Source organism: Oncorhynchus kisutch, unplaced genomic scaffold, assembly GCF_002021735.2.
Source record: "Oncorhynchus kisutch isolate 150728-3 unplaced genomic scaffold, Okis_V2 scaffold3864, whole genome shotgun sequence".
Taxonomy (NCBI): domain Eukaryota; kingdom Metazoa; phylum Chordata; class Actinopteri; order Salmoniformes; family Salmonidae; genus Oncorhynchus; species Oncorhynchus kisutch.
The window spans coordinates 127,501-144,405 of NW_022265809.1; the positions used below are offsets into that span (position 1 = coordinate 127,501).

Here is a 16,905-nt window from a genome sequence, read left to right on the forward strand (position 1 = left end):
TGTATCTGGGGGGATAGAAACTGTATCTGGGGGGGGTAGAAACTGTATCTGGGGGGATAGAAACTGTATCTGGGGGGGTAGAAACTGTATCTGGGGGGGATAGAAACTGTATCTGGGGGGGTAGAAACTGTATCTGGGGGGGATAGAAACTGTATCTGGGGGGGGTAGAAACTGTATCTGGGGGGGATAGAAACTGTATCTGGGGGGGGTAGAAAACTGTATCTGGGGGGGGTAGAAACTGTATCTGGGGTAGAAACTGTCAGCTGAGTGGTAATAAACTGGTGGGACTTCAGGAGAAAAAGAGAGAATCTAAATGTTAGTGTGTATGTATGTGCGTAGGTTAAGAGAATATTATATAAGGAAGGAACGTCTTTGTATATTCACAGGAGAGCGCTCGCAAATAAACTTGGATTCGACCAATTGTGAGCTGGGAATTCTGTCTGTTTCATTTAACCCAGAACTTTACGAACTCTGGGTTTCAGACCGATTAAGATCGTTTAAATGTATGAACATTGATTACAAAATTAAACATCAGCGCCACAGGTAACTTCCACAAAGCTGTGAACGATCTGAGAGACAAGGCAAGAAGGGCATTCTATGCCATCAAAAGGAACATAAAGTTCAACATACCAATTAGGATCTGGCTAAAAATACTTGAATCTGTCATAGAGCCCATTGCCCTTTATGGTTGTGAGGTCTGGGGTCCGCTCACCAACCAAGAATTCACTAAATGGGACACCAAATTGAGACTCTGCACGCAGAATTCTGCAAAAAATATCCTCCGTGTACAACGTAGAACACCAAGTAATGTATGCAGAGCAGAATTAGGCCGATACCCACTAATTATCACAATCCAGAAAAGAGAAACCCACCTAAAAGGAAGTGCTGGAGAAGAGTCCCCTAAACAAGCTGGTCCTGGGGCTCTGTTCACAAACACACCCTACAGAGAGATGAACCTGGAGAAGAGTCCCCTAAGCAAGCTGGTCCTGGGGCTCTGTTCACAAACACACCCTACAGAGAGATGAACCTGGAGAAGAGTCCCCTAAGCAAGCTGGTCCTGGGGCTCTGTTCACAAACACACCCTACAGAGAGATGAACCTGGAGAAGAGTCCCCTAAGCAAGCTGGTCCTGGGGCTCTGTTCACAAACACACCCTACAGAGAGATGAACCTGGAGAAGAGTCCCCTAAGCAAGCTGGTCCTGGGGCTCTGTTCACAAACACACCCTACAGAGAGATGAACCTGGAGAAGAGTCCCCTAAGCAAGCTGGTCCTGGGGCTCTGTTCACAAACACACCCTACAGAGAGATGAACCTGGAGAAGAGTCCTCTAAGCAAGCTGGTCCTGGGGCTATGTTCACAAACACACCCTACAGAGAGATGAACCTGGAGAAGAGTCCCCTAAGCAAGCTGGTCCTGGGGCTCTGTTCACAAACACACCCTACAGAGAGATGAACCTGGAGAAGAGTCCCCTAAGCAAGCTGGTCCTGGGGCTCTGTTCACAAACACACCCTACAGAGAGATGAACCTGGAGAAGAGTCCTCTAAGCAAGCTGGTCCTGGGGCTATGTTCACAAACACACCCTACAGAGAGATGAACCTGGAGAAGAGTCCCCTAAGCAAGCTAGTCCTGGGGCTCTGTTCACAAACACACCCTACAGAGAGATGAACCTGGAGAAGAGTCCTCTAAGCAAGCTGGTCCTGGGGCTATGTTCACAAACACACCCTACAGAGAGATGAACCTGGAGAAGAGTCCCCTAAGCAAGCTGGTCCTGGGGCTCTGTTCACAAACACACCCTACAGAGAGATGAACCTGGAGAAGAGTCCCCTAAGCAAGCTGGTCCTGGGGCTCTGTTCACAAACACACCCTACAGAGAGATAAACCTGGAGAAGAGTCCCCTAAGCAAGCTGGTCCTGGGGCTTTGTTCACAACACACCCTACAGAGAGATGAACCTGGAGAAGAGTCCCCTAAGCAAGCTGGTCCTGGGGCTCTGTTCACAAACACACCCTACAGAGAGATGAACCTGGAGAAGAGTCCCCTAAGCAAGCTGGTCCTGGGGCTCTGTTCACAAACACACCCTACAGAGAGATGAACCTGGAGAAGAGTCCCCTAAGCAAGCTGGTCCTGGGGCTCTGTTCACAAACACACCCTACAGAGAGATAAACCTGGAGAAGAGTCCCCTAAGCAAGCTGGTCCTGGGGCTTTGTTCACAAACACACCCTACAGAGAGATGAACCTGGAGAAGAGTCCCCTAAGCAAGCTGGTCCTGGGGCTCTGTTCACAAACACACCATACAGAGAGATGAACCTGGAGAAGAGTCCCCTAAGCAAGCTGGTCCTGGGGCTCTGTTCACAAACACACCCTACAGAGAGATGAACCTGGAGAAGAGTCGCCTAAGCAAGCTGGTCCTGGGGCTCTGTTCACAAACACACCCTACAGAGAGATGAACCTGGAGAAGAGTCCCCTAAGCAAGCTGGTCCTGGGGCTCTGTTCACAAACACACACTACAGAGAGATGAACCTGGAGAAGAGTCCCCTAAGCAAGCTGGTCCTGGGGCTCTGTTCTCAAACACACCCTACAGAGAGATGAACCTGGAGAAGAGTCCCCTAAGCAAGCTGGTCCTGGGGCTCTGTTCACAAACACACCCTACAGAGAGATGAACCTGGAGAAGAGTCCCCTAAGTAAGCTGGTCCTGGGGCTCTGTTCACAAACACACCCTACAGAGAGATGAACCTGGAGAAGAGTCCCCTAAGCAAGCTGGTCCTGGGGCTCTGTTCACAAACACACCCTACAGAGAGATGAACCTGGAGAAGAGTCCCCTAAGCAAGCTGGTCCTGGGGCTCTGTTCACAAACACACCCTACAGAGAGATGAACCTGGAGAAGAGTCCCCTAAGCAAGCTGGTCCTGGGGCTCTGTTCACAAACACACCCTACAGAGAGATGAACCTGGAGAAGAGTCCCCTAAGCAAGCTGGTCCTGGGGCTCTGTTCACAAACACACCCTACAGAGAGATGAACCTGGAGAAGAGTCCCCTAAGCAAGCTGGTCCTGGGGCTCTGTTCACAAACACAAACACACACTACAGAGAGATGAACCTGGAGAAGAGTCCCCTAAGCAAGCTGGTCCTGGGGCTCTGTTCACAAACACACCCTACAGAGAGATGAACCTGGAGAAGAGTCCCCTAAGCAAGCTGGTCCTGGGGCTCTGTTCACAAACACACCCTACAGAGAGATGAACCTGGAGAAGAGTCCCCTAAGCAAGCTGGTCCTGGGGCTCTGTTCACAAACACACCCTACAGAGAGATGAACCTGGAGAAGAGTCCCCTAAGCAAGCTGGTTCTGGGGCTCTGTTCACAAACACAAACACACCCTACAGAGAGTTGAACCTGGAGAAGAGTCCCCTAAGCAAGCTGGTCCTGGGGCTCTGTTCACAAACACAAACAGACCCTACAGAGAGATGAACCTGGAGAAGAGTCCCCTAAGCAAGCTGGTCCTGGGGCTCTGTTCACAAACACAAACACACACTACAGAGAGATGAACCTGGAGAAGAGTCCCCTAAGCAAGCTGGTCCTGGGGCTCTGTTCACAAACACACCCTACAGAGAGATGAACCTGGAGAAGAGTCCCCTAAGCAAGCTGGTCCTGGGGCTCTGTTCACAAACACACCCTACAGAGAGATGAACCTGGAGAAGAGTCCCCTAAGCAAGCTGGTCCTGGGGCTCTGTTCACAAACACACCCTACAGAGAGATGAACCTGGAGAAGAGTCCCCTAAGCAAGCTGGTTCTGGGGCTCTGTTCACAAACACAAACACACCCTACAGAGAGTTGAACCTGGAGAAGAGTCCCCTAAGCAAGCTGGTCCTGGGGCTCTGTTCACAAACACAAACAGACCCTACAGAGAGATGAACCTGGAGAAGAGTCCCCTAAGCAAGCTGGTCCTGGGGCTCTGTTCACAAACACGAACACACCCCACAGAGCCCCAGGACAGCAGCACAATTACACCCAACCAAATCATGAGAAAACAAAAAGATAATTTATTGAAACATTGGAAAGAATTAACAAAAAAACAGAGCAAACTAGAATGCTATTTGGCCCTAAACAGAGAGTACACAGCGGCAGAATACCTGACCACTGTGACTGACCCTAAACAGAGAGTACACAGCGGCAGAATACCTGACCACTGTGACTGACCCTAAACAGACAGTACACAGCGGCAGAATACCTGACCACTGTGACTGACCCTACACAGAGAGAACACAGCGGCAGAATACCTGACCACTGTGACTGACCCTACACAGAGAGTACACAGCGGCAGAATACCTGACCACTGTGACTGACCCTAAACAGAGAGTACACAGTGGCAGAATACCTGACCACTGTGACTGACCCTAAACAGAGAGTACACAGTGGCAGAATACCTGACCACTGTGACTGACCCTAAACAGAGAGTACACAGCAGCAGAATACCTGACCACTGTGACTGACCCTAAACAGAGAGTACACAGCAGCAGAATACCTGACCACTGTGACTGACCCTAAACAGAGAGTACACAGCGGCAGAATACCTGACCACTGTGACTGACCCTAAACAGAGAGTACACAGCGGCAGAATACCTGACCACTGTGACTGACCCTAAACAGAGAGTACACAGCAGCAGAATACCTGACCACTGTGACTGACCCTAAACAGAGAGTACACAGCGGCAGAATACCTGACCACTGTGACTGACCCTAAACAGAGAGTACACAGCGGCAGAATACCTGACCACTGTGACTGACCCTAAACAGAGAGTACACAGCAGCAGAATACCTGACCACTGTGACTGACCCTAAACAGAGAGTACACAGCGGCAGAATACCTGACCACTGTGACTGACCCTAAACAGAGAGTACACAGCGGCAGAATACCTGACCACTGTGACTGACCCTAAACAGAGAGTACACAGCAGCAGAATACCTGACCACTGTGACTGACCCTAAACAGAGAGTACACAGCGGCAGAATACCTGACCACTGTGACTGACCCTAAACAGAGAGTACACAGCGGCAGAATACCTGACCACTGTGACTGGCCCTACACAGAGAGTACACAGTGGCAGAATACCTGACCACTGTGACTGACCCTAAACAGAGAGTACACAGTGGCAGAATACCTGACCACTGTGACTGACCCTAAACAGAGAGTACACAGCGGCAGAATACCTGACCACTGTGACTGGCCCTAAACAGAGAGTACACAGCGGCAGAATACCTGACTACTGTGACTGACCCTACACAGAGAGTACACAGCGGCAGAATACCTGTCCACTGTGACTGACCCTACACAGAGAGTACACAGCGGCAGAATACCTGTCTACTGTGACTGACCCTAAACAGAGAGTACACAGCGGCAGAATACCTGACCACTGTGACTGGCCCTAAACAGAGAGTACACAGCGGCAGAATACCTGACCACTGTGACTGGCCCTAAACAGAGAGTACACAGCGGCAGAATACCTGTCCACTGTGACTGACCCTACACAGAGAGTACACAGCGGCAGAATACCTGACCACTGTGACTGACCCTAAACAGAGAGTACACAACGGCAGAATACCTGTCTACTGTGACTGACCCTAAACAGAGAGTACACAACGGCAGAATACCTGTCTACTGTGACTGACCCTAAACAGAGAGTACACAGTGGCAGAATACCTGACCACTGTGACTGACCCTAAACAGAGAGTACACAACGGCAGAATACCTGTCTACTGTGACTGACCCTAAACAGAGAGTACACAGTGGCAGAATACCTGTCTACTGTGACTGACCCAAAATTAAGGAAAGCTTTGACTATGTACAGACTCAGTGAGCATAGCCTTGCTATTGAGAAAGGCCGCCGTAGGCAGACATGGCTCTCAAGAGAAGACAGGCTATGTGCTCACTGCCCACAAAATGAGGTGAAAACTGAGCTGCACTTCCTAACCTCCTGCCCAATGTATGACCATATTAGAGAGACATATTTCCCTCAGATTACACAGATCCACAAAGAATTCAAAAACAACCCCAATTGTGATAAACTCCCATATCTACTGGGTGAAATTCCACAGTGTGACATCACAGCAGCAAGATGTGTGACCTGTTGCCACAAGGAAAGGAAGTGAAGAACAAACATATTTATGCTCCCTTATGCACATAGTTACAACACTGTATATAGACATAATATGACATTTGTAAATGTCTTTATTCTCTTGGAACTTTTGTGCCTGTAATGTTTACTGTTCATTTGTATGTTTATTATTTACTTCACTTGCTTTGGCAACGTTAACATATGTTTCCCATCCCAATAAAGCTCCTTGAATTGAATTGAGAGACGAGGGTATGAGGACAAAGAAAGAGACGAGAATATGAGAGTGTGAGAAAGAGAGAGGCGAGCGATAGAGAGAGAGAGAGAGAGAGAGAGAGAGAGAGAGAGAGAGAGAGAGAGGGAGAGAGAGGGAGAGAGAGAGAGAGAGAGAGAGAGAGAGAGAGAGAGAAAAAAGGCCATCTGGTAAAGCAGAGTTCACCCTCACAGCTCTATATACGAACAGTCTCTCCCTCTCTCTCTCTCTCTCTCTCTCCCTCTCTCTCTCTCCATATCTCTCTATCTCCTCTCTCTCCCTCTCTCTCTCCCTCTCTCTCTCTCCATATCTCTCTCTCTCTCCTCTCTCTCCCTCTCTCCATATCTCTCTCTCTCTCTCCCCTCTCTCTCTCTCTCTCTCTCTCTCTCCCTCTCTCTCTCTGTCTCTCCCTCTCTCTCCCTCCATCTGTCTCCCTCTCTACAGAACAGATGTGATCATCCCAAATAGCACCCTATTCCCTATATAGTGCCCTACTATAGATCAGGATCAAATAGCACCCTATTCCCTATATAGTGCCCTACTATAGATCAGGATCAAATAGCACCCTATTCCTTATATAGTGCCCTACTATAGATCAGGATCAAATAGCACCCTATTCCCTATATAGTGCCCTACTATAGATCAGGATCAAATAGCACCCTATTCCCTATATAGACGGTCCCAGCCTCAATTAGAGAAAACAGAGCAGCTGGAGGAGTAATTGTTGTGAGAAATGAAAGGAGACTTGGGAAGCAACCCTTCTACTGCAGGGAGGACAGGGAGCAGTGTATCCCTCACTAGACTCAACAGGCAGTCTATCTACACCGCCGTCAATGGAGACTCCTCCCACCTTCCCAAGGGTTCTTAGTTGATGTCTAAAACCATGGAAAATCATACCAACAATACACTTGGCCCACACTATAGTACATATATACAGTTAGTGGATGGATAATGGATGGATGGTGGATGGATGGTGGATGGATAATGGATGGACAGTGGGTGGATAATGGATGAATGGTGGATGGATAATGGAGGGATAGTGGATGGATAGTGGATGGATAATGGATGGATGATGGGTGGATAATGGATGGATAGTGGATGGATAATGGATGGACAGTGGAGGGATAATGGAGAGATAATGGATGGTCAGTGGATGGATAGTGGATGGATGGTGGATGGATGGTGGATGGATAATGGATGGATAGTGGATGGATAGCGGATGGATAATGGACGGATAATGGATGGATAGTGGGTGGATAATGTTATCTACACCACAGGCATCCTGGAACTTGACCTTTATTGAGGACCTGGTCCGACACAGTCAGTGTTGTTTCAGTCAGGAGCAGATCTGTGTCAACACTGTTAACCTCCTAACAATGTCTCCTGACTAGAACACTAACCCACCAACATGTCTGACTAGAACACTAACCCACCACCATGTCTGACTAGAACACTAACCCACCACCATGTCTGACTAGAACACTAACCCACCAACATGTCTGACTAGAACACTAACCCACCACCATGTCTGACTAGAACACTAACCCACCACCATGTCTGACTAGAACACTAACCCACCAACATGTCTGACTAGAACACTAACCCACCACCATGTTGTCTGTCTGGAACACTAACCCACCAACATGTCTGACTAGAACACTAACCCACCACCATGTCTGACTAGAACACTAACCCACCAACATGTCTGACCGGAACACTAACCCACCACCATGTCTGACCGGAACACTAACCCACCACCATGTCTGACTGGAACACTAACCCACCACCATGTCTGACTGGAACACTAACCCACCACCATGTCTGACTGGAACACTAACCCACCAACATGTTGTCTGACTAGAACACTAACCCACCAACATGTCTGACTGGAACACTAACCCACCACCATGTCTGACTAGAACACTAACCCACCCCCATGTCTGACTAGAACACTAACCCACCAACATGTTGTCTGACTAGAACACTAACCCACCAACATGTCTGACTGGAACACTAACCCACCACCATGTCTGACTAGAACACTAACCCACCCCCATGTCTGACTAGAACACTAACCCACCACCATGTCTGACTAGAACACTAACCCACCAACATGTCTGACTGGAACACTAACCCACCAACATGTCTGACTGGAACACTAACCCAACATGTCTATTTGGTACGCCCCCATGGGCTCTTAAATCAGGCTAGACTTATTCTGCTCCTCCCGCCTGGTGTCTGCAACAACAAAACGTTCCCGTTGTCTTCTACTTTGTTTCGCTATAATCAAAACCACAGCCCCCCCCCCCCCCCCTCCCCGCTGCCCTGCCAAGAGCCACCGCTGTCTGGGTATTAAGAGGTTCTGTTCAGATGTCCTCTCTGAAGGAACATGAGGACCTGGGTCCTACATGTCTTCATTAAAGAGCATCACAGACACCAGAAACAGGGTAACGGTGATGCTCGTCCACTATGTATCCTCTCTGTCTGTTAGTCAGTCAGCAGGCAACACCAGAGGATCTCTGGTGAAGAGGAGGACACACAGCACCAAAGGTTAAAACAATCACCACATCTACTATGTAGTAATATGTTTCTTTGTGTTCAACTCCAACCTAACTAAAAGATAACCTCACATGCATATTGTACTCTGTGTAGTGTAGGTTGGTTCCCATAGTAATGCAGGTATAATACAGGTGTAATGCAGGTGTAATGCAGGTGTAATGCAGGTGTAATACAGGTGTAATACAGGTGTGATACAGGTGTGATACAGGTGTAATACGGGTGTAATACGGGTGTAATACGGGTGTAATACAGGTGTGATACAGGTGTAATACGGGTGTAATACAGGTGTAATACAGGTATAATACAGGTATGATAGGTGTAATACAGGTGTATCAGAACAGGGTCTGGAGAGAACGTAATTAGTATTTGTCTTTCCTCTAGCCTTGATCTTACCTGCGTCAAACAGTTGACATGAAACAATGTTAATTCCATAGTGTCATTATACAATAACACCAACACTGTCAACAGATGATGCAATACTGGCTTTAGCTGGGCAATAGCCTCTCAGACTGTCTCCTGTCAGACTGTCTCTTGTCATACTGTCTCCTCTCAGACTGTCTCCTCTAACACTGTCTCCTCTAACACTGTCTCCTCTCAGACTGTCTCCTCTCAGAATGTCTCCTTTCACACTGTCTCTTCGGATACTGTCTCCTCGGATACTGTCTCCTCTCAGACGGTCTCCTCTCAGACTGTCTCCTCTCAGACTGTCTCCTTTCACACTGTTTCCTCGGATACTGTCTCCTTTCACACTGTCTCCTCGGATACTGTCTCCTCGGACACTGTCTCCTCTCACACTGTCTCCTCTCACACTGTCTCCTCTCAGAGGAGAAGGAGGCATTGGTCTGACTGACGATTTCCTAGTTCTCCACGACAGGTTCTACAGTTAGAAAATCCATTCAGTCTCATCAAATAGGCACAATTCCGATCGTAATGCCAATAGTCATAGACTAAATTCCTTATTCTCCTCTTACTAACAGGCTGTTTCCCCACTCGTCAGAGCTGTCAGAGCTGTCAAAGTCCGTGTAACACAGAGTCCTACAGACTTCAGTGACTCCCAAATGGCACCCTAATTCTCCATGTAGTGCACTACGGTAGGTGTCAGTTATTTGATGTATAGCCTATAGACATCGTCATGTTTGTTATACAAGTCAAAAATGCATATTGCTGCCCATGGCCGAATAGTCTTATTATTAGTCTATCCTGGAAGAAACCGCTAATTGTAAACGTCTAGTTGTTTTGTAAGATCCGGCCACACAGTTGGATAATAAATGAGGAAATGCATATAGATAGGCTAGGTAGGCTATAGGCTACTCTTCAGTCTGCTGCTTCTTGTTTCCGGGTTCAATCCGCTGTGTCACTCACACCGCACCATTGTCCTCTTTATGAAGACGCGCGCTCTGCTCCGGATCCGACATGCACACAATTATTGTTACAATGTATCGTCACACTGGAACTACTACAAAGGATACGTGGCTGAGTTTATACAAATGTTGCCCTGCTCTGTCTGCTGTGTTGCCAAACATGAAATCAGAGCTAGATCAGTTAGAGCTGCATATTTCCAGTAGCGCGGTAGTTGTCTACATTCTCCATTATCGATGTGAATGATCGTGTTACTGTTTACTCACCAAGGGTCAAACTCGTGGATGATGCTCTCAAATCGGATGACAGCGAAGAGCCTGGCACTGAAACCAGCAAGCCAGGCCAGAAACAGGATGGTAAACGAAAGTAAGGACTGCCACCCTGCCGGCTGAGCTATCCCGGTGGAGAGAGCCCCCGTAGGACTACTACCGACGGTCCCCGCTGGACTGGTCCGTCCATTCCCAGAGAGAGAAGCTCCGATATTCGCAGCAGAAGCTTTATGCTTGCTATCGGAAACAGAGTGATGTTCCGCCATATTCTACGCCAGACCCCGGTTGTATGCAGACCTGATAGGAACGAGAGAAATCCCCCTCCTGCTGCCACGCTCCACTGTCGAAGACCCTCGCACCCTATCTGCACCTCTCGTTTCACTTCCAATGACCTACGGTGCACCAGAACCCTATCCTTGGTATAACCGGACCGCTAATTCAAACCAAGTTCCCCCGATGGAGTCACATAGCAGCCGGGGTTGCAGTACCGCAGTAGCGCACGCGAACCGACGAGCTGCTCCTCCTTAGAAGTTGATGTCAGGGCGGGCGCACCGTGGACAGCAGGACCAGGAAGAGAGCTCAGCCTCTCACAACCAGACGGGTACGACTGGGCAGGTCCACAGCGCTGTCATAACACCAATCGCAAGAGAGAGTGTACAGACTGACAGGGACAGTAACCAATGGGATGGGATTCACACCGGAAAGTCGTAGCATCGTTGAGGAGGGTAGCGCACTAGCAAGTCCACCAATCATATGTCTAGGATATAATATCAGACTGAAAAGATAGCCAATCCGCTATCAACAGCGCGGGGTCGGTTTCACGGAAGAAGCCAATAAAATAAATGAAATCCGCGAGACATGCCTGCCACGAGAGCGTATACCACAGCAGCGTCAACCGTGTGAATAAGTACAGTAGGATCAGTAAGATACAGTAGGACCTGGCTACGAACAGCTGCCTCCCAGTGCCCACATACCAGCGGTATAATGCTCAGGCTGTCCACTGTCCTCCTTCCATTCAGAACAATCCTCCTGCTGAGAATGACACAAACAGGAAGTCACCTCAGCATGTCGGGAATAGATTTATCACACTTATAACAGACACACAGGGTGAATTAGACCTGTTATTGTCACGTGGCTTTATTCTGTTGTATTATTTGTTTTTCATCTATTCTCACGGTGACGTCAGTGAGCAGCCACACTAAAACAGAGTACAGGATGAGGATATTACCCATACAGAACACGGTGACGTCAGTCAGCAGCCACACTAAAACAGAGTACGGGATGAGGATATTACCCATACAGAACACGGTGACGTCAGTCAGCAGCCACACTAAAACAGAGTACAGGATGAGGATATTACCCATACAGAACACGGTGACGTCAGTCAGCAGCCACACTAAAACAGAGTACGGGATGAGGATATTACCCATACAGAACACGGTGACGTCAGTCAGCAGCCACACTAAAACAGAGTACAGGATGAGGATATTACCCATACAGAACACGGTGACGTCAGTCAGCAGCCACACTAAAACAGAGTACAGGATGAGGATATTACCCATACAGAACACGGTGACGTCAGTCAGCAGCCACACTAAAACAGAGTACAGGATGAGGATATTACCCATACAGAACACGGTGACGTCAGTCAGCAGCCACACTAAAACAGAGTACAGGATGAGGATATTACCCATACAGAACACGGTGACGTCAGTCAGCAGCCACACTAAAACAGAGTACAGGATGAGGATATTACCCATACAGAACACGGTGACGTCAGTCAGCAGCCACACTAAAACAGAGTACAGGATGAGGATATTACCCATACAGAACACGGTGACGTCAGTCAGCAGCCACACTAAAACAGAGTACAGGATGAGGATATTACCCATACAGAACACGGTGACGTCAGTCAGCAGCCACACTAAAACAGAGTACGGGATGAGGATATTACCCATACAGGACACGGTGACGTCAGTCAGCAGCCACACTAAAACAGAGTACGGGATGAGGATATTACCCATACAGAACACGGTGACGTCAGTCAGCAGCCACACTAAAACAGAGTACAGGATGAGGATATTACCCATACAGAACACGGTGACGTCAGTCAGCAGCCACACTAAAACAGAGTACGGGATGAGGATATTACCCATACAGAACACGGTGACGTCAGTCGGCAGCCACACTAAAACAGAGTACGGGATGAGGATATTACCCATACAGAACACGGTGACGTCAGTCAGCAGCCACACTAAAACAGAGTACAGGATGAGGATATTACCCATACAGAACACGGTGACGTCAGTCAGCAGCCACACTAAAACAGAGTACAGGATGAGGATATTACCCATACAGAACACGGTGACGTCAGTCAGCAGCCACACTAAAACAGAGTACAGGATGAGGATATTACCCATACAGAACACGGTGACGTCAGTCAGCAGCCACACTAAAACAGAGTACAGGATGAGGATATTACCCATACAGAACACGGTGACGTCAGTCAGCAGCCACACTAAAACAGAGTACAGGATGAGGATATTACCCATACAGGACTAGTTTATCAGGACTACACTATTACCCATACAGGACTAGTTTATCAGGATTAGACTATTACCCATACAGGACTAGTTTATCAGGATTAGACTATTACCCATACAGGACTAGTTTATCAGGTTGAGGTTATTACCCATACAGGACTAGTTTATCAGGACTACACTATTACCCATACAGGACTAGTTTATCAGGATTAGACTATTACCCATACAGGACTAGTTTATCAGGATTAGACTAATACCCATACAGGACTAGTTTATCAGGATTAGACTAATACCCATACAGGACTAGTTTATCAGGACTAGACTATTACTCATACAGGACTAGTTTATCAGGACTACACTATTACCCATACAGGACTAGTTTATCAGGACTACACTATTACCCATACAGGACTAGTTTATCAGGATTAGACTAATACCCATACAGGACTAGTTTATCAGGGTTAGACTAATACCCATACAGGACTAGTTTATCAGGACTAGACTATTACTCATACAGGACTAGTTTATCAGAACTACACTATTACCCATACAGGACTAGTTTATCAGGATTAGACTAATACCCATAAAGGACTAGTTTATCAGGATTAGACTATTACCCATACAGGACTAGTTTATCAGGATTAGACTATTACCCATACAGGGCTAGTTTATCAGGACTAAGTTATTACCCATACAGGACTAGTTTATCAGGATTAGACTATTACCCATACAGGACTAGTTTATCAGGATTAGACTATTACCCATACAGGACTAGTTTATCAGGACTAAGTTATTACCCATACAGGACTAGTTTATCAGGATTAGACTATTACCCATACAGGACTAGTTTATCTGGACTAGTGTATCAGACTAGTTTATAAGGACTAGGTTATTACCCCATAAAGGACTAGTTTATCAGGATTAGGTTATTACCCATACAGGACTAGTTTATCAGGTTTAGGTTATTACCCATACAGGACTAGTTTATCAGCATTAGACTATTACCCATACGGGACTAGTTTATCAGGTTTAGGTTATTACCCATACAGGACTAGTTTATCAGGTTTAGGTTATTACCCATACAGGACTAGTTTATCAGGATTAGACTATTACCCATACAGGACTAGTTTATCAGGTTTAGGTTATTACCTATACAGGACTAGTTTATCAGGATTAGACTATTACCCCATACAGGACTAGTTTATCAGGTTGAGGTTATTACCCATACAGGACTAGTTTATCAGGATTAGGCTATTACCCATACAGGACTAGTTTATCAGGACTAGGTTATTCCCCATACAGGACTAGTTTATCAGGATTAGACTATTACCCATACAGGACTAGTTTATCAGGATTAGAATATTACCCATACAGGACTATTTTATCAGGACTAGGTTATTACCCATATAGGACTAGTTTATCAGGTTTAGATTATTACCCATACAGGACTAGTTTATCAGGTTTAGACTATTACCCATACAGGACTAGTTTATCAGGATTAGATTATTACCCATACAGGACTAGTTTATCAGGTTTAGACTATTACCCATACAGGACTAGTTTATCAGGATTAGGTTATTACCCATACAGGACTAGGACTAGACTATTACCCATACAGGACTATTTTATCAGGACTAGGTTATTACCCATATAGGACTAGTTTATCAGGTTTAGATTATTACCCATACAGGACTAGTTTATCAGGTTTAGACTATTACCCATACAGGACTAGTTTATCAGGATTAGATTATTACCCATACAGGACTAGTTTATCAGGTTTAGACTATTACCCATACAGGACTAGTTTATCAGGATTAGGTTATTACCCATACAGGACTAGGACTAGACTATTACCCATACAGGACTAGTTTATCAGGTTTAGGTTATTACCCATACAGGACTAGTTTATCAGGACTAGTGTATCAGACTAGTTTATAAGGACTAGGTTATTACCCCATACAGGACTAGTTTATCATGATTAGGTTATTACCCATACAGGACTAGTTTATCAGGTTTAGGTTTTTACCCATACAGGACTAGTTTATCAGGATTAGGTTATTACCCATACAGGACTAGTTTATCAGGTTTAGGTTATTACCCATACAGGACTAGTTTATCAGGTTTAGGTTATTACCCATACAGGACTAGTTTAAGGTTGAGGATGAACTGGAGATTCTACTGCGGTTGAGGCATAACACCAAACCTGTTTCAGCTCCTCCAAAAACATGATATTGTCTAAACTCAGTAGTAAAAACTACTGCCGTTGATTCAAGTGGGTGAGCAGCATTCCTACAGAGGAGAGCTGCATACACAAGAGAGAGAGAGAGCATAGCCTTGCTATTGAGAAAGGCCGCCGTAGGCAGACATGGCTCTCAAGAGAAGACAGACTATGTGCTCACTGCCCACAAAATGAGGTGGAAACTGAGCTGCACTTCCTAACCTCCTGCCCAATGTATGACCATATTAGAGAGACATATTTCCCTCAGATTACACAGATCCACAAAGAATTCGAAAACAAATCCAATTTTGAAAAACTCCCATATCTACTGGGTGAAATTCCACAGTGTGCCATCACAGCAGCAAGATGTGTGACCTGTTGCCACGAGAAAAGGGCAACCAGTGAAGAACAAACACCATTGTAAATACAACCCATATTTATGCTTATTTATTTTATCTTGTGTCCTTTAGCCATTTGTACATTGTTAGAACACTGTATATATATATAATATGACATTTGTAATGTCTTTACTGTTTTGAAACTTCTGTATGTGTAATGTTTACTGTTAATTTTTGTTGTTTTTCACTTTATATATTCACTTTGTATGTTGTCTACCTCACTTGCTTTGGCAATGTTAACACATGTTTCCCATGCCAATAAAGCCCTTGAATTGAATTGAATTGAATTGAGAGGGGAGAGAGGAGAGAGGGGGGAGGGAGAGAGAGAGAGAGAGGGGAGGGAGGAGAGAGAGAGAGAGAGAGAGAGAGAGAGAGAGAGGGGAGGGAGGGAGGAGAGAGAGGGGAGGGAGGGAGGAGAGAGAGAGAGGGGAGGGAGGAGAGAGAGGGGAGGAGGGAGAGAGAGATGAGGAGAGGAGAAAGAGAGATGGGAGGGAGGAGAGAGAGGGGAGGGGGAGAGAGAGAGAGATGAGGAGAGGAGAGAAGAGAGAGAGAGGGGAGGGAGGAGAGAGAGATGAGGACAGGAGAGAGAGAGATGGGAGGGAGGAGAGAGAGAGGGGAGGGAGGAGAGAGAGGGGAGGGAGGAGAGAGAGAGGGGAGGGAGGAGAGAGAGAGGGGGGAGGGAGGAGAGAGAGAGAGAGAGAGAGGGGAGGGAGGAGAGAGAGAGGAGGGAGGAGTGAGAGATGATGAGAGGAGAGGAGATAGAGATGAGGATAAGAGAGCTGCATAGAGAGAGAGGAGGGAGGAGAGAGAGGGGAGGGAGGAGAGAGAGAGAGAGAGGAGGGAGGAGAGAGGGGGAGGGAATGAGAGAGAGAGAGGAGGGAGGAGATAGGGGGGAGAGAGAGATGAGGAGAGGAGAGAGAGATGAGGAGAGGAGAGCTGCATACACAAGAGAGAGACAGAGGGGAAGGAGGAGAGAGAGAGAGATGAGGAGAGGAGAGAGAGGGGAGGGAGGGAGGAGAGAAAGAGAGATGAGGAGAGGAGAGAGAGATATGAGGAGAGGAGAGCTGCATACACAAGAGAGAGAGGGGAGGGAGGAGAGAGAGATGAGGAGAGGAAATAGAGAGGGGAGGGAGGAGAGAGAGATGAGGAGAGGAGAGAGAGAGGGGGAGGGAGGAGAGAGAGATGAGGAGAGGAGAGAGAGAGAGGGG

At 47.0% G+C, this 16,905-nt stretch overlaps 1 pseudogene; it reads right to left on the bottom strand.

The window, feature by feature from the left end:
* Positions 1-10,804, bottom strand: part of LOC116372040 (dolichyl-diphosphooligosaccharide--protein glycosyltransferase subunit STT3B-like) — a 90,099-nt pseudogene extending 79,295 nt beyond the window's left edge.
* Positions 10,805-16,905: the final 6,101 nt, after the last annotated feature.